This window comes from Nyctereutes procyonoides, unplaced genomic scaffold (genome assembly GCF_905146905.1).
Source record: "Nyctereutes procyonoides isolate TBG_1078 unplaced genomic scaffold, NYPRO_anot_genome, whole genome shotgun sequence".
Classification (NCBI taxonomy): domain Eukaryota; kingdom Metazoa; phylum Chordata; class Mammalia; order Carnivora; family Canidae; genus Nyctereutes; species Nyctereutes procyonoides.
This window is the reverse complement of record NW_026575125.1, coordinates 49,137,725-49,164,180: the sequence shown is the minus strand read 5'-3', so window position 1 is coordinate 49,164,180 and position 26,456 is coordinate 49,137,725. Positions and strand designations below refer to the sequence as shown.

Sequence of the window (26,456 nt, the reverse complement as noted above, 5' to 3'; positions counted from 1 at the left end):
AGAGAACAAGAAACAATGTTACAAGGGGGGAGGGTGATATAAAAAGGCAGAAATTATTAATTTTATTTACCTTCTTGTATTGTTTTAAAGATTTTATTTATTTGAAAGAGAGAGAGAGCAAGCAAGAGCACAAGCAGGGTGGGGAAGGACAGAGGGAGAGGGACAAGCAGACTCCACACTGAGCAGGGAGGAATGTGGGGCTCCATGCCAGGACCCCGGGATGATGACCTGAGCCGAAGCCAGACCCTTAACCGACTGAGCCACTCAGGCACCCCACCCGCTTGTATTTAGAGATTATTTCACTTGTTATAGTGAGAACATGCTATATTTATAATTTAAAAGAAAATTGCAATTAAAAAATTTTTTTGAGAGAAATACTTTCCCTCAAATTTACTTTTGTTCTGTTCTCTAGTGAATTGGTATCACTGTTCGCTCCTAAGACATGAGACCTAAAAGTAATTCTAGATCCATCCTTTTCTGTAATCTTCCACTCTTCCACTTAGTCACCAGATCCAGATTTTAGTTCATAAATATCCCTATCTTCCTTTAATTAATCATAAATCCTATCTATCCTAGTTCCTAAATGTCTTTTTAAATCCCTTCCCCTCTTTACCACCTCTGCCAATAAGGCTTTTTTTAGTTCAGGACTTTATCACCTCTCAGTACTTCAATAGCTTTTAAAATGACCCTGTTTTACTCCTCTACCCAGTCTCTTTTACACAGTGCTCTCAGAATTATCTTTCTAAACAGTTACAGTGTACCACTGTTGGTACACAAATAAGTGTATTTTTATTTTAATATGCATACTTTTTAAAATTTTTGTAAGAAAATATATTAAACTCAAAATGTCTAAGATATTATTACCTAAATTTAAGAAATAAGGTTAAGGTAGAATATGATTTGGTAAAATTGGAAACATTGGTCTACAAGAATAAAGCCCAACGCCATGAGTTTTTATGATCTGGTCCCCTTCTTCCTTTCCAAATTTGTAATCATGTACAAATTCCAACTAAATGTACAATTCCAACTAAAAAGAATTTTCTGGGGATCCCTGGGTGGCGCAGAGGTTTGGCGCCTGCCTTTGGCCCAGGGCGCGATCCTGGAGACCCGGGATCGAATTCCACGTCGGGCTCCCGGTGCATGGAGCCTGCTTCTCCCTCTGCCTATGTCTCTGCCTCTCTCTCTCTGTGTGTGACTATCATAAATAAATAAAAATAAATTAAAAAAAAAGAATTTTCTGGGGCACCTGGCTGGCTCAGTTGGTAGAGCATTGGACTCTTGATCTCAGGGTCATAAGTTAGACCCCATATTGGGTGTTAGAAATTGCTTTAAAAAAGAGAGAGAAAGAACTTTTTGATGGCCCCCAAACATGCCATGTTCTTTCATTCTTCTCTGCCCTTCCTCATGCAGTTCTCACTCATTCTACCTAGTAAACTCCTTTTCTTTTAATATTCAGCTCAAATATTTCTTCTGTGAGGAAGAATTTTTTTTGCACATGAATGTTTATAGCAGCTTTATTCATAATTACTGAAACCCTAGAAGCAACCAAGATTTTTAAAAGTTTATTTATTTATTTTTTAGTAATCTCTACACCCAGTGTGGGAGTCGAACCCACAACCCCAAGATCAAGAGTCACACAGTCTCCTGCCTGAGCCTGCCAGGTGCCCCAAGATGTTTTTCAGTTAAGTGAATGGATAAACCAACTGTGATATATCCAAACAATGGAATGCTTCCCATAAAAGAAAATGAGCTATTAAGCCATGCAAAGTCATGCATGAATCTTTTTTTGAATTTTAAAAAAAAGATTTATTTATTTACTTATTCATGAGAGACACAGAGAGACAGAGACATAACAGAGGGAGAACCAGGCTCCCTGTGGGGAGCCTGATGCGGACCCGATCCCAGGACCTCAGGATCATGACCCAAGCCAAAGGCAGATGCTCAACAACTGAGCCACCCAGGTGCCCCAACATGCATGAATCTTAAAGATATATTTCTTTTTTTAAAAGATTTTATTTATTTATTCATGAGAGACACACACACACAGAGAGGCGGAGACACAGGCAGAAGGAGAAGCAGGATCCATGCAGGGAGCCTGATGTGGAACTTGATCCCAGATCTCCAGGATCACACCCTGGGCCGAAGGCGGTGCTAAACCGCCAAGCCACCGGGCTGCCCAAAATATATTTCTTTATTAATTCTTTTTTTAAATTTAAATTCAATTTGCCAACATATATGTATAACATATAACACCCAGTAGTCATCTCATCGTATGCCCTCCTTAATGCCCATCACCCAGTTACCCTATCCTCCCACCCACCTCCCTTCTGCAACCCTTTGTTTATTTCCCAGAGTTAGAAGTCTCTCATGGCTTGTCTTCCTCTCTATTAAACATAGATTTCTATGTGTAAGAAGTCAGTCTGAAAAGACTACATTCTGTATAATTCCATTTATGTGACATTCTAGAAGAGGCAAAACTATAGTGACAGTAAAAATATCAATGGTTTCCAGGAATTTGAGGAAGGGGAAGGGGTTGACTAGGTGAAGCATGCACTAAAATATTTTAGTGCAGTACAACTATTTTCCATGATACTGTAATGGTAGATACTTCACACATTTTTCAAAATGTATAGAACTTTACAGTACAAAGAGTAAAACTTAATGTATGCAGTTAAAACAAAATGTCATTTAGAAGATCAAGGAATACAAGGTCAGAATGTACAATATGAAAAAAGAATCTAACTATATTACAAATGTATGAAATAATCTTACAGAAGTAGGTAGGGGCAGAGGTACAAACTTAAGTAACTTCTGTAAATGAATAATGTCTGGAAAATTATAGGCAGAAGGGGCTATACATAATCACTCCCTTCTGGCTAATACTGTTGTTGCCCATGAAGCTACACGTTAGCAATTCTGAAACCATTATACATGTATACTGGAATTGAACAATTAAATAACCAGACAATGGATTGTGGGAGCTAGGTTTCTCACTGTTGGGAGTGGGAGGGTACAGAGAAGCAAAGGGAAGAGGCTAAAATGATCCATATGGTAAAGGATAAAAATTGGACATCAGTATGTGCTCATGTTTAGTGTAATACAGATACATTTATAAATCTTTATATATGTTGCTAAATTAATTAAATAAGGAGGCCATTAGACTGATGCAGCTCTAATGCCAAACCAAAATCTAAGCCTGTAAATGTCTCAAGGTTACCAAATCCAAACGTTAAGGACAATCAATTACAAACAGCCAAGGCTTTAAGCTACAGGCCTCAACCACCTCCAGTTTGTTGCTGCCCAATTCAAAAGGATTTTTGCTCAAACTTCCAAATTTTTTTAATATTCTTGAGTTTATCTTCCAACAGCACTCATGCCAGAAGAGGAAACTGAAGGAGACTCCTGAGGGCCTCAGGGAGCAACATTGCAGCAACCTGCAGAAGGCATCTGCTGAGACCCTTGAGTTCACCATCCCTTCACTGCTTCTGGAGGTGGGTGGGCAAGCCCTCCCATCCCCATCCCAGCTCCATAGCTTTTGCTTTAAGAGCTTTTCAACTCTGCCCGAGCATTTTTCTCCAGACTGGGTCAGGAAACTGACCAGAATTAGACTGGATCTGACCTAAAAAATCAGACTCTGGCTTAAGGGATTTTTTTTTTCTAACAGCGCTCCTAGACAGCTCTATTCTAGTACTTGTATCCTATACTTGGTACTTATTGTACCAAGTACCAACTTGTACTTGGTAATTATTTGTTCATATTTCTGTGCTCCCCACCAAATTATTAACCCTTCCTGGACAGGGCCTAAATCTTACTCAACTTCTTATCTCAAAGCCTCACAAAATACCTGGCATACATAAGTACTCATAAAATGTAAGTTGAATGGAAAAGATTGAAGTCTGGAATCTAGAGCCAAGGAGAGTGTTCCCTAAAGGCATATCTGCTTTGCGTGTTACTACAGCCTTCCTGTCTTCTTTTAGACATAGCTCTGCTCACCTGGAAAAGAATGCAAGGGCCAGAGTCATGAAGGTTTCAAGGCTAGGAACAGAACAGATCAGGAGGGTTTAAGGTGAGGCCACACTGCCTTCAACTGGCACTAAGTTAACTGTTGTGCCCACCCACTTCAGTCTCTGTGGACCCAGCCTTCTTGCCCATCTTCCCTGTCTGTCTGGTTAATGACTATCTAGAGGGAATAAACTCAAGAATTATGGCCTCTGCCTACCTCTGGGTAGTGCCTTGGATTTGAGGTAACAGAATGGACATTGCTCTGCTGAAGTTTCATTTCTGTGATGAAGTTTGGAACTCTTTAGATTGGTATTTCCTTCTAGATAAAGCACAGTAGTTGTAAAAGATTGTTAATAGTAGTAGGGAACAAAGATACAGGTTAGAGGAGAGAAAGCGAGCTAGATTGACTATCACCATAAAAATCTTTTTTTAAGTTTTTATTTTATTTTTTAAAAGATTTTATTTATTTATTTATTCATGAGAGACACACAGAGAGAGGCAGAGACATAGGCAGAGGCAGAAGCGGGCTCTCTGCAGGAAGCCTGATGCAGGACTCGATCCCAGTACCCCAGGATCATGACCTGAGCCAAAGGAAGATGCTCAACTGAGCCACCCAGGTACCCCAAAAGTTTTTATTCATTTAATTGAGAGAGAGAGAGGGCACAGGCAGGGGGAGGAGCAGAGGGAGAGGGCTAAGCAGACCTCCTGCTGAGCTGGGAGCATGTGGGGCTCAATCCCAGTACCCCAAGATCATGACCTGAGCCGAAGTCAGAAGTTTAATCTACTGAACCACCCAAGTGCCTTTTCACCATGCAAATCTTACATAGAAAGCATTTAAACTGTGGCTTAAGGCTGGTCCTGATGATAGACCCATTTCCCGTAGGAATGCTGACTGGACAGGCAGAGAGAATTGGGAAAAGGCTGCAGGTCCCTCAAGTGACACACTTGGAGCTACCCCTCTATATGTGTATTTTTCTCTTTACACTAAATACAATCCTTATGGTAATAGTAGTCTCTTGAGTGATCTTTGGCTAGAGCACCTTGATGAAGGAAAAAGTGCAAAAAGGTTGAATGTTTCCAGCTCTCCAGGGGTTTCTTGTCTTGAGAAACCCATGGCTACAGTCCCCACAATCCATGAATAGACAATATGGCACCGACCTTCCAAGAAACTTAACATAAAGGGGTTTACATTGGAAGTTAGTGATTGCTTTTTAAGTTACTGTTTGAGGGATGGGAAATGGTACCAACAAAGAAGAAGCAGATTTAAAAAAACAAAAACTAAGTCTCTTTACTAAGCTTTTCTTCCTTTAGCCACTTGATTCTGAAAGCCAGACAAGATTAGGCAGATATGGGAGTAGGGAGAAGGGGAATGTGCCTCACTATAAAAAAGGCAAATGTGAAGGTATATAGTGTAATAAGAACTGTGATCCTTAGAGTTCACTAAACATCAGTATCCAATATTTATTAATTTTATTTATTTATTTTTTATTTATTTATGATAGTCACACACAGAGAGAGAGAGAGGCAGAGACACAGGCAGAGGGAGAAGCAGGCTCCATGCACCGGGAGCCCGACGTGGGATTCGATCCCGGGTCTCCAGGATCGCGCCCTGGGCCAAAGGCAGGCGCCAAACCGCTGCGCCACCCAGGGATCCCAGTATCCAATATTTTAAAAGACATTTTCCATTTAAAATGATACACGTTTCAGGGGAGCCTGGCTGGCACAGTCAGTAGAACCTGAGACTCTTGATCTCAAGTTTGTAGGTTTGAGCCCTATGTTGGGTGTAGAAATTACTTAAAATAAAATCTAAAAAAAAAAAAACAACCATAGATGTTTATTATAGAAAATAAGGAAAATGGAGTCCTCCAGATGATTCTGTCTATATTCACTCTCTAAAGCAGGTTCTTTCAAATATTAATGTACATAAAATCATGGGAAGCTTTAATGAGCATAACAGAGAAGCTTATTATAATGCAGAATCCTAGATTTCTAACCCAAGAAATTGATTAAGTAGATCTGGTATTCTGTATTTTAAATAAGTATACCAACTAATGGAGAGGGTCCATATTTTAAGAACATGGGCCTAAGGGTAGAACCTTATTCTTAGCATCCAAATCTATGATTCTGAATTTCTTCTTATTCTTTCCCTCCTGTAGCAAACCTATCCATTGTTGTAGTCACATTCTCACTTACATGAACAACTCTTGAATATTTACTTCTACCCTCAACTTCTCTGAGTTTCAGAACCAAGTTTATAACTAGTTGCAAGATACTGTGTGCCTCAATCTCAATACGTTCAAAACTGAAGTCATTAGTCATTAAGTGAACAGGGACCTCTTACTATGAACCTGAAACCATGCTAAAGGTCTGGGATAAAAAAATGAATTAAAATTTAGTCCTTATCTTTAAGAAGCTCACAGGCTATACACCATAATAAAATAGAGTACATGTTATAGTAGAAATATGTATACAGTATTATAGGAATACAAATCTCAGAGCAATAAGGCTTTGTAAAGAAGGTAGGGTGGTGGGCAGTCCTGGTGGCTCAGCGTTTAGCGCCACCTTCAGCCCAGGGCGTGATCCTGGAGACCCGGGATTGAGTCCCACGTTGGGCTCCCTGCATGGAGCCTGCTTCTCCCTCTGCCTGTGTCTCTGCCTCTCTCTCTCCTCTCTGTGTTACTCATGAAAAAATAAATAAAATCTTTAAAAAAAGAAGGTAGGGTGGTAAGGGGTCTACTTTAAAGGAGGACTTCATAAAGAAGGTAGGGGGGTAAGGGGTCTACTCTAAAGGAAGATATTGTAGAACATTTCCCTGAATTCCCTATTAGAGAAATGAATAGATAATACATTTATAAAAATGTCTTTTGACCATTTGGCTACTGGGAACTTAATATTTTTATATTAATTTATACTAGATTTAGAATGAGTTAATATGATGCAACTGAAGGATGCTATAACGTAGTGAAGTATATTGTAATTTACCTGGGAAAAACTAAGTATTAATAGAAGGGAAGTGGTCTATATGCCATCTAGGCAAAAAATTGAACAGGAAAAGACTACATCGGTGTATCTCCTGTGCCAGCCATGAAAGGGAGAACCTGGTTAGTAGATATAAGTCCTAATATCTCACATTTACTGAATATTGCTTATGCTCCAAAGATTAAATTATATATTTTATATGGATGATTTAATGTAATTCACACAATTCTAAGATGTAGGTAATATTACTAAACACATGTACAGTGGACCATGTGACTTATATATCCCTTTAGTGGAGTTAGGCACAACGTGTCTTTGTTTTGTTTCTAAATTGCTGCTATTTATTTCAGTGATATGATACTAGAACTTAATCATGTCTATATGAGGGATGCTTTTTTTCTGTAGTAAAATACACATAATATATACACATAATATAAAGTTTACCATTTTAACTGTTTTTAAGTGTACAATTCAGTGGCATTAAATACATCCATGCTGCTGTACAACCATCACCACCGTCCATTTCCAGAACTTTTTTCACCTTACTCAACTGAAACTATACCCATTAAATAATTAACTTCCCATTCCCTCTCCCCTAGTCTCTGGCAATCACATTCTACTTTCTGTTTGTATTCATTTGACTACTCTAGGTACTTCATATAAGTGGAATCATGCAATATTTGTCCTAATATGATTAGCTTATCTCACCCAGTAAGTCCTCCAAGTTCATCCATGTTGTGGTAGGTGTCAGAATTTCCTTATTTTAAAAAAAAAAACTTTTTTCTAAAGATTTTATTTATTGAGAGAGAGAGAGAGAGAAAAGAAAGAGAGAGGGAGAGCATGTGCTGGGGAGGGCAGAGGGAGAGGGAGAGAATCTCAAGTAGACTCCATGCTGAGTGCAGAGCCCAATGTCAGGCTCAATCTCATGACCCTGAGACCATGACCTGAGCCAAAATCAAGGGTTGGATGCTTAACTGACTGAGCCACCCAGGCACCCCAGAATTTCCTTCATTTTAAGGCTGAACAATAGTCAGTGTATGTATGAACTACATTTTCTTTATCCATTCATTCACTGATGGATACTTGGGCTGCTTCCACCTTCTGGCTACTGTGGATAACGTTGCTATGAATATGAGTGTACAAATATCTGTTCAAGTCTGTGAGTATACAAATATCTGTTCAGGTTCCTGTTATCAATTTGTTTGGGTATATACCCAGGTGTGGAATTGCTATTTTGTACTTTTTTTTTAAGATTTCATTTATTTATTCATGAGAGACACAGAGAGGCAGAGACACAGGCAGAGGGAGAAGCAGGCTCCCTGCAGGAAGCCTGATGCAGGACTTGATCCCAGGACCCTGGGATCACACCCTGAGCCAAAGGCAGATGCTTAACCACTGAGCCACCCAGGCGTTCCTATTTTGTACTTTTAATCATATTTTACATTTTGTTTCTCAACTCACTTTTTTCTTCAAATATGCTACTTTTAATAGAAAAAAAGCTATTAAAAAAGGAAAGATAAAAATGCCAAATACATTTAGAGCATGTGACTCTTGATCTTGGGGTCACGAGCTCAAGCCCCATGTTGAGGGTAGAGATAACTTTAAAAAATGCTAAATACACTTAAGGAAAATTAATACATTAAAAAAAGAAAAATTAATACATTGGTATTTCTGATCTATTGGCCACAGAATTCAAGCTAGTTCTGAATCTGATCATCTATGGACGACCTAGCAAAACTAGGTTACTGGACCTATAAAACAACAGATCAGACCTAGGTCTTAGAAATGGCACAACAATAATGGCATTTTTTTAAAGATTTTATTTGGGCAGCCCGGGTGGCTCAGCAGTTTAGCGCCGCCTTGGGCCCGGGGCATGATCTTGGAGACCCAGGATCAAGTCCTGTGTCAGGCTCCCTGCATGGAGCATGCTTCTCCCTCTGCCTCTCTCTCTGTCTCTCATGAATAAATAAACAAAAATATTTTGTTTTGTATTATTTAATAATAAACAAAATCCCAATGTGGGACTTGATCCCAGGACTCCAGGATCACGCCCTGGTCCAAGGGCAGGCACTCAACTGCTGGGCAACTCAGGCTTCCCACAAATTGACTTCTCATGCTTCTTTCAATCTGAAATCCATTCAAGAAAGTACTGAAAGGAAATGAGGTAGGAAACTCCTTATTTCTAAACTTAGTATTCACTGTTCCTAAAGTTGGAGTTACCCACATCGTAGATTAGACAGATATCAGAAAGGAGTCAGCAGGCTGCTTTAGACCGAGCCTTTTTTTTAAAAAAGATTTTATTTATTTATTCATAGAGACAGAGAGAGAGAGAGGCAGAGACACAGGCAGAGGGAGAAGCAGGCTCCATGCAGGGAGCCTGATGTGGGACTCGATTAAAGATGCCATTATTTGGGGTGCCTGGGTCGCTCAGTGGTTGAGCATCTGCTTTCATCTCAGGTCATGATCCCATGACCTGAGGGTTCTGGGATCGAGTCCCACATCAAGCTCCCTGCAGGGAGCCTGCTTCTCCCTTTGCCTATGTCTCTGCCTCTCTCTCTGCGTCTCTCATGAATAAATAAATAAAATCTTTTTTAAGAAAAGTCAATTTGTATAATCCCTTTATAAAACAATCCACTTGAAATGAATGGGCCTTCTGAAAGTGACTCTAGATGTAAGTATTTGGTCTCTGATGGCATTAATCAGGGTATGGGTCTCTTAAGAAATAATTTCAAGGTGACTATTGTTTTTATAGAGTAATATTTCAGGGGATAATTTCCAATTTAGAGCATGTGACTCTTGATTTTGGGGTCACAAGCTCAAGCCCCATGTTGAGGGTAGAGATAACTTTAAAAAATGCTAAATACACTTAAGGAAAATTAATACATTAAAAAAAGAAAAATTAATACATTGGTATTTCTGATCTATTGGCCACAGAATTCAAGCTAATTTCCAAACACTGTAATCCCATTTATACCAGGAAAGCTATTTTCTCTATATTACACAGTAGGAAACTTTACCATAAGCTCTCAGGCTGACTACACAGCTCAGAAGCTCTTAAGGTCAACAACAAATATATCAAGTAAAATCTTCTTTGAAGAAAAGACAGTGGGGGGATCCCTGGGTGGTGCAGCGGTTTAGCGCCTGCCTTTGGCCCAGGGCGCGGAGACCCGGGATCGAATCCCATGTCGGGATCCCAGTGCATGGAGCCTGCTTCTCCCTCTGCCTATGTCTCTGCCTCTCTCTGTCTCTCTCTGTGTGTGACTATCATAAATAAATAAAAATTTAAAAAAAAGAAAAAGAAAAGGACAGTGGGGAACAATTGCAAATGGGTATGGGGTTTATTTTTGGAGTGATAAAAATATCTGAAAATCAATTGTGGTAATAGTTGTACAACTCTGTGAATATACTAAAAACCAATTAATTCTATACCTTAAATGGGTAAGTTAGTATAGTATCTGAATTATGTACCAATAAAATTGTTACTTTATTTTTTAAGATTTTATTTATTTGACAGATATTGGGAAAGAGAGAGCACAAGCAAGGGAAGTGGCAGGCAGAAGGAGAGGGAGAAGCAGATTCCTTGCTGAGCAAGGATTCCAATGTGGGACTTGATCCCTGGGATCGTGACCTGAGCCAAAGGCAGATGCTCAGCTGACTGAGCCACCTAGGCACCTCTAAAATTGTTATTAAAGAAAAGATATCTAGAGATTGAAAACACAACCCTCAGAATGGAAGAAAAAATTTGCAAGTCATGTATCTGATATATGGCTGTGTGCATCTCTCTCTCTCTCTCTCTCTCCCTCGAATATATAAATAACTCCTACTACTTAACATTAAAAAGATAACCCAACTTTTAAAAGGGCAAAGATTTCAATAGGCATTTCTTCAGAGAAGATATATACATGGTCAACAGGCATGTGAAAAGATGTTAACCATCATTAATCATTAGGGAAATGCAAATCAAAACTACAAGGATGGTTATGCTTACAACAAGAGATAATAACAAGTGTCAGTGAGGATATGAAGAAATTGGAACCCCCATTTATTGCTGGTGGAAATGTAAAATGGTACAGCTGCTGTGGGAAACAGTGGAAAATAGTTTGGCAATTCCTCAAGAAGTTAAACATAGAATTACTACATGACCAAACAATTCCACACCTAGGTATATCTCAAGAGAATTACAAACATTTGTTCAAACAAAACCTTAAGCATATATGATTATAGTAGCATTATTTACAATAGCCAAATTGTGGAAACAACCCAAATACCCATCAACGAGTGAATGGATAAACAACTAATGGAATATCTATATGACAGAATATTTAGCCATAAAAAGTAATGAAGTACTGATACATGCCACAGTGTGGACGAGCCTTAAAGACATCATGTTAATCATCTCACAATGCATAAAATATCATATATACATATATCTACACATCACATCATATACCTGAGTGTACCAAGGACTGAGGGCAGGGGGAAATGGGGAGTGACTGCCTGATGGGTACAAGGTTTTCATTTGGGGTGATGACAAGGTTAGATAGAGATGATGGTTGCACAACATCATGAATATACTTAATACCACTGAGTTGCACATTTTAAAACATTTAAAACAGTACATTTTATGGTATATATATTTTGCAACCATAAAAAGAAAAATTCAGACCTATAAGAGCTTCAGGAAAGCACTAGAAATAACTAACTATAAATGAGATTTAAGCTTCATTACAACACAGTTTGGAAAACAAAAGTGCAGTAGATCTAACCAGTTGAGATATAGGAATGTGTTTAGCAAAAGTATAACCCTGTAAGACTAACTACTGATTGAAATCTTTTATCACGTAAAAATCTTAGTATTGGAAAGAACCTTAGATGCCATCCTAATCTTCTCTGCAGTAAAAAATGATGAACACAAGGAGAAAACATGAACAAATTTATTTTTGAAAAATATCAGATCCAACACATAAAGAACTCAGAAGGTTATCACTCCTATTTTCATACACAACAAAAAAAAATACTGAACAAACTGAAAACTAACAACTATTCTTAGGTGCATCAGAGAATTGAGGTCACAGGGCAAATGACTGTCTCCAAAAGTAGAGAGAATACACAGTATTCTCACCTACAAAATAGTAGGTGAATACAGAGAATCAGAGCTTTTGAGAATAGAAGCCCACCACTGGAGCTAGTATTAGAATAGGAAGCTTAAACTATAATTAGCCAATTGCTGCAAAGTCTGTGTGGATAAGCATAAGAGTTAAAAAAAATCCAGAGGGAGGGCCCAATCTTAGGGAGGCCCCAACACTTTCATGAGTGTCACGTACTTGAGCCCCACTAAGTTCTCAGTGTGAAGACTGGAGAAAGTTACCTCAAACTTTTTATGGTGGTGGAAGGGAATCACTTTGAAATATGCCCAGAATATTCTGTTCTCCTTAAAAAAAAAAAAAAAAAAAGCCTTGGGGATCCCTGGATGGCTCAGTGGTTTAGCGCCTGCCTTCAGTCCAGGGCGTGGTCCTGGAGTCCCAGGATCGAGTCCCACTTCGGGCACCCTGCATGGAGCCTGCTTCTCTCTCTGCCTGTGTCTCTGCCTCTCTTTCTGTGTCTCTCATGAATAAATAAATAATTTTTTTTAAAAGTCTGCACTAAAGGTAATTTACGTACCAGAGCCTAACCACCTCGGGCTTTACTAGAGCCTAGCAGTCTGGAGGAATGAAAATACCCAGTTCCAGCCTCTTCTGGCTTTCCTGTCTTACCTAAGCAGGGGGATGTGGTAGAATGAAAAGTACTTGTAGAGGTCACAGCTTAGGAACACAGGTTCACTAAAAGTCTGAGACCTAACTACAGGAATATAGAATCCTCCTCTGACACCATACCTCTACATTAATAGGGTTCCTTGTATAATAACAAGATTACAACAGAAAGATCTGTATATCTCAGACCTTATTTAGAAAGAATTCTCTAGGGAAATCCAAAGACAACAGGGGTGACAAAAACAAGGGCACCAGTGGGAATTTCACCTCTGACTCAGCTACAGTAAACAGTAAACCCGGCTTAACTCCTAGACAGATAAAAATAAATTTTCACACCAAATGCCAATTTACCTGAGTTCCTTTTACCCAGTACATCATGTCTAGTTTCCAACAAGAGATTATGAGACATACTAAATGGCAAAAACAAAAGTAATAAACAGATTGAAACATTTCAAGTGTTGCAAGAACAAAAAATCACCAACTAAGAATTCTGTATCTAGCAAATTTACCTTCAAAAGTGAAGAGGATCAAAAAAAAAAAAAAAGTGAAGAGGATCAACAATAAAAACAACCAAATTTTTAAAAAGGCACTAAACAGCCATTTCTCCAAGGAGACACACAAATGGCCAACCAGCATGTGAAAACAGGCTGAATATCACTAATCATTAGGGAAATGCAAATCAGAATCACAATGAGATCACTTCATACCCATTAGGATATTAGGATGGCTATTGTTTGGAAAAAAAGACATAAGATAATAACCAGTTACTGAGGATGTAGAGAAATTGGAACACTCATGCATTGCTAGTAGAAATATAAAACAGTACATTATGGCAGTTCCACAAAAAATTAAACAAAGAGTTATCATATGATCCAGCAGTTCCACTTCCAGGTATATACTCAAAAGAACTGAAAACAGGAACTTGACAGATATTTATATACCTAGGTTCATAGCAGCAGTCTTCACAATAGCCAAAAGGTAGAAACAACTCCAATGTCCATCAATAGATGAATAGATAAACAAAATATGGCATATATATATATATATACAATGGAATCTTATGCAGCTTTAAAAGTAAGTAAATCCTGATATATGCTACAACATGGATGAGATGTGAAGACATGAGGACAAATTGTATGATTCCACTTATATGAGATACCTAGAGTTGTCAAATTCATAGAGACAAAAAGTAGAAGAGTGGTTTCCAGGGGCTGAGGATGAATGGGGAAACTCATTACTGTTTAATGAGTATAGAATGTCAGTTTGGGATGATGAAAAAGTTCTGGAGAGCGATAGTGGTAATAGTAGTACCACAATATGGATATAATTAATGTCACTGAACTGTACACTGAAAAATAGTTAAAATGATAAATTAGGCTATGTACATCTCATGACAAGAGGGTATACAAATACACAAGAAAATATTTCTACATACTTTGTTTTTAAAAAATATTTTATTTGTTTATTTGAGAGAAAGAGAGAGCGAAAGAGAGAGCACAAACTGGGGGAGAGGGAGAAGGAGAAGCAGACTCCCTGTTGAGCACAGAGCCTGATATGGGATTCCATCCCAGGACCCTGAGATTATGACCTGAGCAAAAGGCAGATGCTTAACAACTGAGCCACCCAGGTGCCCCTCTACATACTTTGTTATGAAAAAAATAAAAGACACGCAGAAATACTGCAGTAATCTTGAAAGCCTACAAAAATGTTTACAGAAATGCTTTCTTTCATTATCTCCCACTTCTAAAGTTGTACCTTGATTAATCTGATTGTTTCCTATGTTTGTGTTAGCAACATACTTGTAATCCACTTCTACAGATGGCTAATCTTATCTCTTAGGTGACAAATGTTATTAAAATTTCAGTGATTAATTCTTTTTTCCAAACTCTTAGCTTCCAACATACTTGTTATAACACTAATCATTTCACCTGACAATATCTATCCACTAATCAATTCCCAGTGAGAATTATAAGATATTCATGTGCAGTAGCAAGAAAGAAAAATTAGAATCCCTGAAACAGATAGTTAGTGATATGCTTTTAAACCTAGAATGTTAGAAAATGAAAATGTGAGACTCCCTGGTGATTCCCAGAGGAAATAACAGTACCATAATCAGTGCATTGTGTGGCTTGTCAAATAAGTAATTAGAAACCTTAGTGGGACCATTTGGTATCTGACAAAAGAAAGCCTTTTGGAAGTGATGATGGAGGTTGGCTATATGCACAGCCACTGCACATAGAAGAAAACACTAGAAGAACACATACTAAAATATTAATATTGATTATCTCTGGGGAGTTGGGTTACCAAGTTTTTATCTCTTTTCTATTTGTTTACCTCTATTTTCTAAAAAAATTTTAAAACAAACATGACAATTGCTATAATAGAAAAAAATCCAAGCAATAAGATTTGTCAAGGATGTCACCAAAATGGCAATATAGGAGATCCTGACGTCTGTCCCCCAACAAAGATCAACAATTAAATGGCTATTCATTAACAACAACAACAACAAAAAAGCTCTAGGAGAGTTCTGGAATCCACTTAAACTCTAGCCACACGGTGGAACAAAAAACTTGAGAATAATCACACAGAAAAGGAAAAGGGACTGCTTCATTTTGCCTGGATCATCCCATCCCCCAAGCCAGCATTGCCCAAAACCAAGAAAGAACTTCCCAGCTAGAAAGACTTCCCCTCACCAGGTAAGGAGGAATGGGGTGAGTGATGAGTTTGCCCAGCATTTTGGGCACTGCACCAAGGTCCCACTTTAGCTTCACTCCACCCAGACCAGCAAAGCTGAGACATAGAGATAGCTAGGAACAAGGAAGAAAAGTAGGGGCTACCTAAACAGTCACACAATTGAAATAATCATGGTTTAATGATGACCTACTTTGCAGAAAAACACAAGATTTCACCACTGCAGAAACTAACAGCCAACACAGCTGCTGGAGACTGCCTACAGATTTCACCATTTTTCACCCTACAGGTAATCATACTTACTGACATGAGTCTACCCTTTTCCACCAAAGCCCAGAAACCACACTGGCAGCTAGCCCAGGCCTCTGCAGCTGCATAAGTGCAGGACACCAGCCAAGACCCCCCACAGCTGACCCCCACTGCCATGTGCGCACTTAGGTCTAGGCCCTCTAGCTGTGGACTTGCGTGCTGGTGGCCTGACATCTATCACTGGCCTCCACTGCAGTGTACATGCCTGGGAAAGACTGTGCAGCCATGAGAGAGCCAGGGCCTCAGTAGCTGTCAGTGAGTCCATAATTGGCCCCAGCCTTTGTTGCATGCCCTGGCTTCTACACTACATGTGTGTCTGCATTTGGCCCCTGCCACAACAAAGGCACCTGCAGCTGACTTCCATAACTAAATATACACAATCAATGGCTCCAACCACCATGAGTACTGACACATGTCCTGGTCCCTAGCCATGGTAACAGAAGATGCTGCTGAGAACTCTGATACCCCTTGCAAGCCACTGTGGACCTCCGACAGTGATCACCAATGATCACACAACTGGCCATGCTGTGGAACTCAGTTGGTCTGAGCCAAGAGACATTACCCACCCCCACCCCAGACCCAGTGCCATCATATGACCCTGTACTTGGTGCCCTACACCACTAGACATGGAGTCACAGCATGCTCAAGTGAGCACCCATCCCCAGGTGAAAGGATTCCCTTACCAAAGACAGTCCATAATGTTTGTAAGGGGTGACTGCTTCTTTAAATGTGTGGGTACCTACTCAAGTCTACAGGGATCACAAAAAAACCAACAAACAAGAAAGCATGATTCCAAGAAAGGAATATAGTAAATCTCCAGTGACTGGCCCCAAAGAAATGTAGATATAGGAATTGTCCAACAAAGTATTCCAAGAATTGTTCTCAAGATGCTCAGGGAATTACAAGAGAAAACAGATAAACAATTTGACAATATCAGAAAACAGGGGCATCTGAGTGGCACAGTTGGTTGGGCTCTGACTCTTGGTTTCGGCTCAGGTCATGATCTCAGGGTTATGGGATTGGGCCTGCATTGGCTCTGTGCCTAGCGCAGAGTCTGCTTGAGATTGTCTGCCTCTATCCCTCCCCACATTCTCATTCTCTCTATCTCAAATAAATAAATAAAATCTTTCTAAAACAGCAGTATCAGAAAATGTTACAAGAACAAAAAGAAGGGACACCTGGGTGGCTCGGTGGTTGAGTGTCTGCCTTGGGATCAGGGCATGATCCTGGGGTTCCGGGATCAAGTCCCACATTGGGCTCCCTGCATGGAGCCTGCTTCTCCCTCTGCCTGTGTCTCTGCCTCTCTCTTTGTGTCTCTCTTGAATAAATAAATAAAACCTTAAAAAAATAAAATGTGCTTTAAAAAAAAGAACAAAAAGAAAAAAATTTTTAAAAAAAGAAAATATTTTAAAACCCAGAAATTTTGAGGTGCCTGCCTGGTTCAGTCAGTAGAGCATGTGACTTTAGATCTCTGGGTCATGGGCTCGCACCCCATGTTGGGTGTAGAGATTACTAAAAAATTAAATTAAAAAAAACATGTATTTATTTACTTTAGAGAGAGAGCATGTAAGTGGGAGGAGGGGCAAAAGGAGAGGTAGAGAATCTTCAAGTAGACTCCCCATTGAGGGAGGAGCCTGATGTGGGGCTCGATCCCAGGACCCTGAGATCATGATCAGAACCAAAATTGACAGTCTGATGCTTAACTGACTGAGCTACCCAGGCACCCTAAATAAACTTCAAAAAAGTAAAAAATAAAAACCCCCAAATTTTGGAGCTGAAGAACTTAAGAGAGACCTTTAATAGTAGACTCGAACAAACAGAAGAATCAATGAGATAGAAGACAGATCAAGTCCAAGTATCCAATCAGAGGAGCAAAAAAGAAAAAAGTTTCAAAACAAATAAAGAAAGCCTACAGGAGTTATGGAACACCAACAAGGGAAATAATGTATGTATGCATCATTGGAGTCCCAGAAAGAAAAGAGAGGGAAAAGGGGGTGGAAAACTTATTTAAAGAAATAATGGCTGCAAAATTCCCAAACCTGGGGAGAGTTTTAAACATCCAAGTTCATGAAGTTAATTGGCCATCGCAAAATTTCAATTCAAAATTATCTTTTCCAATAAACATAATAACAAAACTGTCTAAAATCAAGAAAAAGAGAGGATTTTAAAAGCATCAAGAGAAAAAAAAAACCTTTCATACAAAGGAAACCCCATTAGGCTATCAGTAGGTTTCTTAACAGAGACCATACAGGCCAGGAGAGAATGGGATATTTTGAAAGTGTTGAAAGAAATAAACTGCACACCAAGTATACTTACCGAGCAAAATTATCCTTTAGAAATTAAGGCAAGATAAAGACTTTCTCTAATAAATTAAAGTTGAGGGAATTTGTCACCACTAAATGTGCCTTACAAAAAATGCTTAAAGGAGTTCTTTGAGCTGAAACAAAAGGATGCTAATTAGTAATAAGAAAACATAAAAAATATAACACACTGCTAAAAATAAGCATATAGACAGACTCAGAATACTCTAATACTATAATATTGTGATATGTTAACTACTTAACTCTGGTATAAAGATCAAAGGACAAAAGTATTAAAAAGAACTATAGCTTCAATAATTTGTTAATGGATATGCAACATAAAAATATGTAAATGGTGACATAAAAAGAGGAAACTAAAAGGATAAAGTTTTTGTATGCAAAATTTTTGGAAAAAAAATTTTGGATGTGATACATTGTTATCAGCATGAAATAGACTATTTATTTATATATGAATAAATAAATGGATGTTTTATATAAGTTTCATGGTAACCATGATGCAAAACATACAGTGTATTCACAAAATATAAAGAGAAGGGGATCAAAGAATATTACTATGGAAAATCATCAATTCATAAAGGAAGGAGAAAGAGAAGAAAAGAAAAGGGAAACTAGAAAACAATTAACAAGGTGCATTAGTAAGTCCTTACCTATTACCAATTACTCTAAATGTAAATATATGAATCTCCAATCAAAAGACATAAAGTGGCTACATGGCTTAAAAAATCATGACCCAACTACAGCCACCCAAAAGACACTCACTTCAGCTTTAAGGACACACATAGGTTCATAGTGAAGGGATAGAAAAAGACATACAATGCAAACAGAAACCAAAAGAGAGCAAAGGAAACTATACTTATATCAGAAAATAGACTTAAAGGGGCACCTGGGTGGCTCAGTCAGTTGAGTGTCTGACTCTTGATTTCAGCTTGGGATATTTCTCAGGGTCATGAGATCGAGCCCTAAGTCAGGTTTTCTGCTGGGCATGGAGGCTGCTTGGGATTCTCTCTCTCCGTATGTCTCCCCACCACCCTACTCTCTCCCTCTCCTTCTCTAAAAAAGAAGAAAGAAAATAGACTTAAAGCCCAAAACAGTAATGAGATAAAGATGGTTATTTTATGATAAGGAGGGGTCAATATATCAACAAGATAAAACAATCATAAATGTATATGCACCAAACATCAAAGCACCTAAATAATTTAAGCAAATACTAACAGATCCAAAGAGAGAAATAGACAAAAATAATAGATTTCAATATCCCACCATCAACAATGGATAGATTATAAAGACAGAAAATCAACAAGAAAATGCTGGGCTTGTGGCATACTTTAGACCAAGTGGACCTAACAGACACATACAGAACATTCCATCCCAAAGCAGAATACACATTCTTCTCAAGCGCACATGGAACATTCTCTAGGAGAGATCATATGATAGGTCACAAAGCAAGTCTTAGCGAATTTTTAAGAAGACTGAAAAAATACCACGTATCTTTTCTGATCATAATGGTATGAAATAAGAAACCAGTAACAGGAGAAAAGCTGGAAAATTCACAAATATGTGGGAATCAAACACACTAGAACAACCGATGACTCAAAGAAAAAATAAAAAATGATCAAGAAATATCTTGAGAAAAAGAAAAGACAATGGAAGCACAACATATCAAAACCTATAGAATACTACAAAAGGACTTCTAGGAGAGATGTTTATAGAAATAAATGCCCACATTAAGAACAAAGAGAGATCTTAAATAAATCACCTAACTTTACAGCTCAGGGATCTAGGGAAGAAAAGAATACACTAAGCCCAAAGTTGACAGAAGGAAGAAAATAACAAAGAACAGAGCAGAAATAAATGAGAGACCAGAAAACAATAGAAAAGATAAATAAAGTCAAGAGCTGGTTTTTTAAAAATATAAACAAAGTTAACAAACTTTGGCTACACCAACTCAGAAAAAAATGAAATAGGGCTTAAATAAAATCAGTAATGAAAGAGGAGAAATTTCAAGAAATACTACATAAATACAGAAAGATCATGACAGACTACTATGAACAATTACATGACAATAAACTGGACAAGCTAGAAGAAATGTATAAATTCCTAGAAACATACAATCTATCAAGACTGAATCATGAAGAAATATAAAATATAAACAGAACAATTTCAAGTAAAGAGATTGAATCAGTAATCAAAAACCTCCCAACAGGGACTCCTAGGTGGCTGGCTCAGTGGTTGAGCATCTGCCTTCGGCTCACAGCGTGATCCTGGGGTCCGGGATTGAGTTCCGCATTGGGTTCCCTGCACGGAGCCTGCTTCTCCCTCTGCCTATGTCTCTGCCATTCTCTTTCTCTGTCTCTCATGAATAAATAAATAAAATCTTAAAAAAACCAAACAAACAAACCCAAAAATCTCCCAACAGAGAAAAGCCCAGGACCAGATGGTTTCACTGGTGATGTTACCAGACATTTAAAGAAGAATTAATGCCAATCCCTCTCAAAATCTTCCAAAAAACTGAAAAGGAGAGAACATTCCCAAATTCATTTCATGAAGCCAGTAGTACCATGATACCAAAACCAGATTAGGAGACTATAAGAAAAGAAAATCACAGACCAATATCCCTGATGAATATAGACGCAAAAAGTCTCAACAAAATATTAGTAAACTGAATTCAACAGTGTATCAAAAGGATCATACACCATGATGAACCGTGATTTATCCCTGGGACTCTGATGCTTCAGCATATGCAAATCCATGTGATACATCACATTGATAGAATTAAAGATAAAAATCATATGATCATCTCAATAACTACAAAGAAATTGATTCAATGTAATAAAGGCCTTATATGACAAGCCCATAGCTAACATCATACCCAATGGTGAACGACTGAAAGCTTTTCATCTAAGAGCAGGAACAGGGGTACCTGGGTGGCTCATTGATTGAGCACCTGCCTTTGGCTCAGGTCGTGATCCTGGGGTCTTGGGATCGAGTCCTACATCAGGTTCCCAGGAGAGAGCCTGCTTCTCCCTCTGCCTATGTCTCTGCCTCTCTGGTCTCTCATGAATAAGCGGATAAAATCTTTTTTTTAAAAAGAGAAGGAATAAGACAATGATGCCCACCCACTCTCACCAATTCTATTCAATATTGTACTGGAAATCCTAGCCAGACCAATAAACCCTCACATACAGTGAACTCATATTTGACAAGGAAGCCAAGAATAGTCAGTGGGGAAAGGATAGTCTCTCCAATAAATGGTGCTGGGAAAACTGAATATCTACATGAAGAATGAAATTTAATCCCTACATTATTACAGTCACAAAAATTAACTCAAAATGGATTAAAGACTTAAACAAAGGGGCACCTGGGTGGCTCAGTTAGTTAAGCACCTGCCTTTGGCTTGGGTTGTGATCCCAGCATCCTGGAATTGAGCCCCATGTTGGGCTCTCTGCTCAGCAGGGAGTCTGCTTCTCCCCCTCCCCCTCCCTCTCTCTCTCTTCTTTCTCTTGCTTGCCTTCTTTCTCTCAAAAAAGTAAATAAATGAATAAAATTTTTTTAAAAAGACTTAAACAAAACCTGAAACCATAAAATCCCTAGAAAAAAATATAGAGAAAAAGTTCCTTGACATTGGTCTTGGCAATTATTTTTTTAAAAAAGATTTTATTTATTTATTCATGAGAGACACACAGAGAGAGAGGCAGAGACATAGGCAGAGGGAGAAGCAGGCTCCCTGCAGGGAGCCCGATCTGGGACTTGATCCCAGGACCCAGGGATCACGACCTGAGCCAAAGGCAGATGCTCAACCACTAGGCCACTCAGGCATCCCTGCAATGATTTTTTTGATATGACACCAAAAGCATAAGCAACAAAAGCAAAAATCAACAAGCGGGACTATATCAAACTAGAAATCTTCTGCACAGCAAGAGAAACAATCAACAAAATGACAAGGTAAACTACTGAACATGAGAAAATATCTGTAAATCATACATCTGATAAGAGGTTAATATCCAAAACATATAAAGAACTCCTACAACTCAATAGTAAAAAAAAAATCCAATTATAAAAATGGGCAGAGGAACTGAACAGTGTTCATAGAAGACATACAAATGGCCAACAGGTACATGAAAAGGTACTCACATCACTAATCAAAATGCAAATCAAAACCACAATGAGGTATCATCTCACATCTGTTAGAATGCGTATCATATAAAAGACAAGCGATAACAAGTGTTGATGAGACTGTAGAGAAAAGGGAACCTTTGTACACTGTTGTTGGGAATATAAGTTGGTAGAGCCATTGTGGAAAACAGTATGGAGATTCCTCAAAAAACTAAAAATGGAACTGCTATTTGATCTAGCAGTCCCACTTCTGGGAATATATCCAATGGAATAAGAGCAGGGTATTGAACAGATATCTGCATTCCCATGTTCACTGCAGCACTATACACAATAGCCAAGACATAGAAACAATCTAAGTGGCATATTATTCTGCCATCCTCTAGACTATAAAATCCATAGTGATAGCAACAAAATTTCTCTACTCTTTATAGGTGCTTAGCACATAAGTGCTTAGTAAGTGTTCACTATATAAATGAATTCCAAAACCTCTCTCAGGCTTTTGGGTTGTTGCCTTGCTTTTTTTCTTCTTGCTATATCCTTTCATTATTAATTCAACTATAAGCACTGAATGCCAACAAACTGGTAGTGTTTAATAAAGATTGCCTTTTGGGACGCCTGGGTGGCTCAGCGGTTAAGCACCTGCCTTCGGCCCAGGGCATGATCCTGGAGTCCCGGAATTGAGTCCCACATCAGGCTCCCTGTATGGAGCCTGCATCTCTCTCTGCCTATGTCTCTGCCTCTCTCTCTCTCTCTCTCTCTCTCTCTGTGTGTGTGTGTGTGTCTCATGAATAAATAAATAAAAATATTTTTAAAAAATAAAATAAAATAAAGATTGCCTTTCATTTACTAGGTGAATTTGTATGAAGTGATTAACACAGGAATAAATCAGGATTTCTTTTTAAAATTTTTGGACTTTATTCTGTAGCATTATTGACCATACTGACATATTTGTATTTTTTAAAAATATTCTATTTATTTGAGAGAGGAGGGGGGAGAGAGAGAGAGAGAGAGAGAGAGTGTGTGTGTGTGTGTGTGTGTGTGCACGAGCAGGGGGTTAGAGCAGAGGGAGAAGCAGACTCCTCCAATGAGTGGGGAGCCTGATGCAGGGCTTAATCCCAGGACCCAGAGATCATGACCTAAGCTAAAGGCCAACTCTTAACTGACTGAACCACCCAGGTGCCCCTGATATTGTATTTTTAAACAATGTTCTTGTATTAGATACAAATAAGCATAATAGTTATGATGTATATTATTTTAGGAATCAAGGTTTTTAGTACAAAAGAAAAGGGAGTACAATCACAGAATAGAAAATTTAGAAACACTGTTGAGCATTACTATTCAGCTTGTAAATCATCTTGATATTAACTCTTTTGTTGATATCATGAAAATATAGAAACTGTTAAAGATAACAAGAGATATCCTCTGACTCAAGGGGAATATTAGTAGAATGAACCTATAAATTCTGACCTTGAGTCAGACAAAGCCATGTGAAATATCCAAAATCCAGTTGGATCTAATTAAGGATCTTTGGGAATTATACAGTCCTATGAATATGAAAGAATGCACAATTCCCTCCAATCTTATGTCTTAAAATTAAATGCAAAGACATTACTATGGAACATCAAGTTTAAGAGTCTCTAGCAATTTCTACATATTTTACATTTTATGTAGATAGTTATATATGTTAACATATATAAAATATCTTATGATTTCTTTTTTTTAAATTTTTATTTATTTATGATAGCCACACAGGGAGAGAGAGAGAGAGAGAGAGAGAGGCAGAGACATAGGCACAGGGAGAAGCAGGCTCCATGCACCTGACGTGGGATTCAATCCCGAGTCTCCAGGATTGCGCCCTGGGCCAAAGGCAGGCGCCAAACCGCTGCGCCACCCAGGGATCCCAATATCTTATGATTTCAAAACAATTGATAAACTTGGATAGGGAGAAAATTATGTAACATAAAAATTGAACCCTATTTATATACTTAGGCATATATTTATGGATTAACTTTTTTGTCTTGAATATTTTATTTTTTTAAAGATTTTATTTTTAGGGATGCCTGGGTGGCTCAGCGGTTGAACGTCTGCCTTTGGCTCAGAGCATGATCCCGTGGTCTGGGATGGAGTTCTGCATCGGGCTCCTTGTGAGGAGCCCACTTCCCCCTCTATGTCTCTGCCTCTCTCTGTGTCTCTCATGAATAAATAAATAAAATCTTAAAAAATATATTTTATTTTTAACCAATCTCTACACCCAACGTGGAGCTTGAACTTACAGTTCCAAGATCAAGAGTTGCATGTTCTACTGACTGAACTAGCCAGGTGCCCTAGACTTGAGTATTTTAATTTTTTTAAATTTTTATTTATTTATGAGAGAGAGAGAGAGAGAGAGAGAGAGAGAGAGAGAGAGAGAGAGGCACAGAGACACAGGCAGAGGGAGAAGCAGGCTCCATGCACCGGGATCCCGACGTGGGATTCGATCCCGGGTCTCCGCGCCCTGGGCCAAAGGCAGGCGCCAAACCGCTGCGCCACCCAGGGATCCCTAGACTTGAGTATTTTAAAGCAAATCCCAGATATCTTAATTTCACCCAATTACCCCCCCACCCTCGAAGTTATGGAATCATTAACATACTCATATATAGAATTTAGTGTTACCTATTGGTGTCTCCAACAAGATTTCTCAGCCTTCTAGTGCAAGTGTCACTGAAAGGTAGGTTTGTTCTGGTGAAGTGTCATCTTTGTAATCAATTTGAAATGTTTGAGCAATTTAGATTTTTTATTTTAGGGATGCCTGGGTGGCTCAGTGGTTGAGCATCTGCCTTTGACTGAGGGTGTGATCCCGGGGTCCAAGATCGAGTCCCACGTCAGGCTCCTGCAGAGAGCCTGCTTCTCCCTCTGCCTATGTCTCTGCCTCTCTCTCTCCCTCTCTCTCTCTCTCATGAATAAATAAATAAAACCCTTAACAAAATAAATAATTTTTTAATTTTAAGGTGAATTCTTACTAAATTATTCTTTTTTAAAGTTTGTTTGTTTGTTTGTTTTTAGTAATCTCTGTACTCAACATGGGGCTCAAATTCACGACCTTGAGATCAAGAGTTGCATGCTCTTCTGACTTAGCCAGCCAGGTACCCCTAAATTATCCTTTTAAAATCTGGCTTTATTGAAGCATGACAAAGAAAACTGTATGCATTTAAGGTATACAACATGATGATTTGATACATATATACTTTGTGAAATGATTAGCATAATCAGGCTATTTAATGCACCTATCACTTCGTATAGTTACCTTTTCTTTTTTTTTTTTGGTGAAGTGAAAAGACTTAAGATCTACTCTCTTACCAAATTTCAAGTGTACAACACAGTATCATTAACTATAGTCATCATGCTATATGTTAGATCTCCAGAACTTATTCATTTTTTAACTGAATGCTAGTACCCTTTGACGAACATCTCCCTATCTCCCACCTCTCAGCCCCTGATAACCATATTGTAATCTCTGTTTCTAGGAGTTAAGTTTTTTTTTTTTAGATTCTACATATAAATGAAATTATACAGGAATTGTCCTTTTTTCTATCCGGCTTATACTTAGTATAATGTTGCAAATGGCAGGATTTCCTTCCTTCACGTAGCTAAACATTTCATTGTATATCTATACCACATCTGCTTTATCCATTTTACCAGTTGATGGATACTTAGATTACTTCTATATCTTGGCTACTGTGAATAATGCAACAGTGAACATGGGAGAGCACATATCTCTTTAAGATCTTGATTTCATTTCCTTTGGCGTTATAACCAGGAGTGAGATTGCTGGATCATATCATTGTTTTATTTTTAATTTTTTGAAGAACCTTCATAATGTTTTCCATAATGGCTTACATTTCCACTAACAGTGTACAAGACTTTCCTTTTCTTCACATCCTCTCACATTTGTTATCTCTGGTCTTTTTGATACAAGTCAAGAGTACTTCTTTTTTTTTTTACTTTATTTATTTAAGTAATCTCTACACCCAATGTGGGGCTCAAACCCACAGGCCTGAGATCAAGAGTCGCATGTTCTTCTGACTGAACTAGACAGGCATCCCAAGAGTACTTCTTGAATTAACTTTCTCTTTCAGCAGCCTGATCTATTGACACCTTCTCTTCAACCTATTAATGTTCTTGAGCCTTTGCCCATCTTATTTTTTTTAAGTTTCTTTTTTTTTCTTATTTGTTCATGAGACACACACAGAGAGAGGCAGAGACACAGGCAGAAGAAGAAGCAGGCTCCCTGCAGCGAGCCTGATGTGGGACT

At 38.4% G+C, this 26,456-nt stretch overlaps 1 protein-coding gene across 4 annotated transcripts in view; it reads right to left on the bottom strand.

The window, feature by feature from the left end:
* The window catches only part of LOC129517739 (sorting nexin-12), a 167,654-nt gene that overhangs the window by 58,313 nt on the left and 82,885 nt on the right, over positions 1-26,456 (bottom strand). The window lies entirely within an intron of this gene.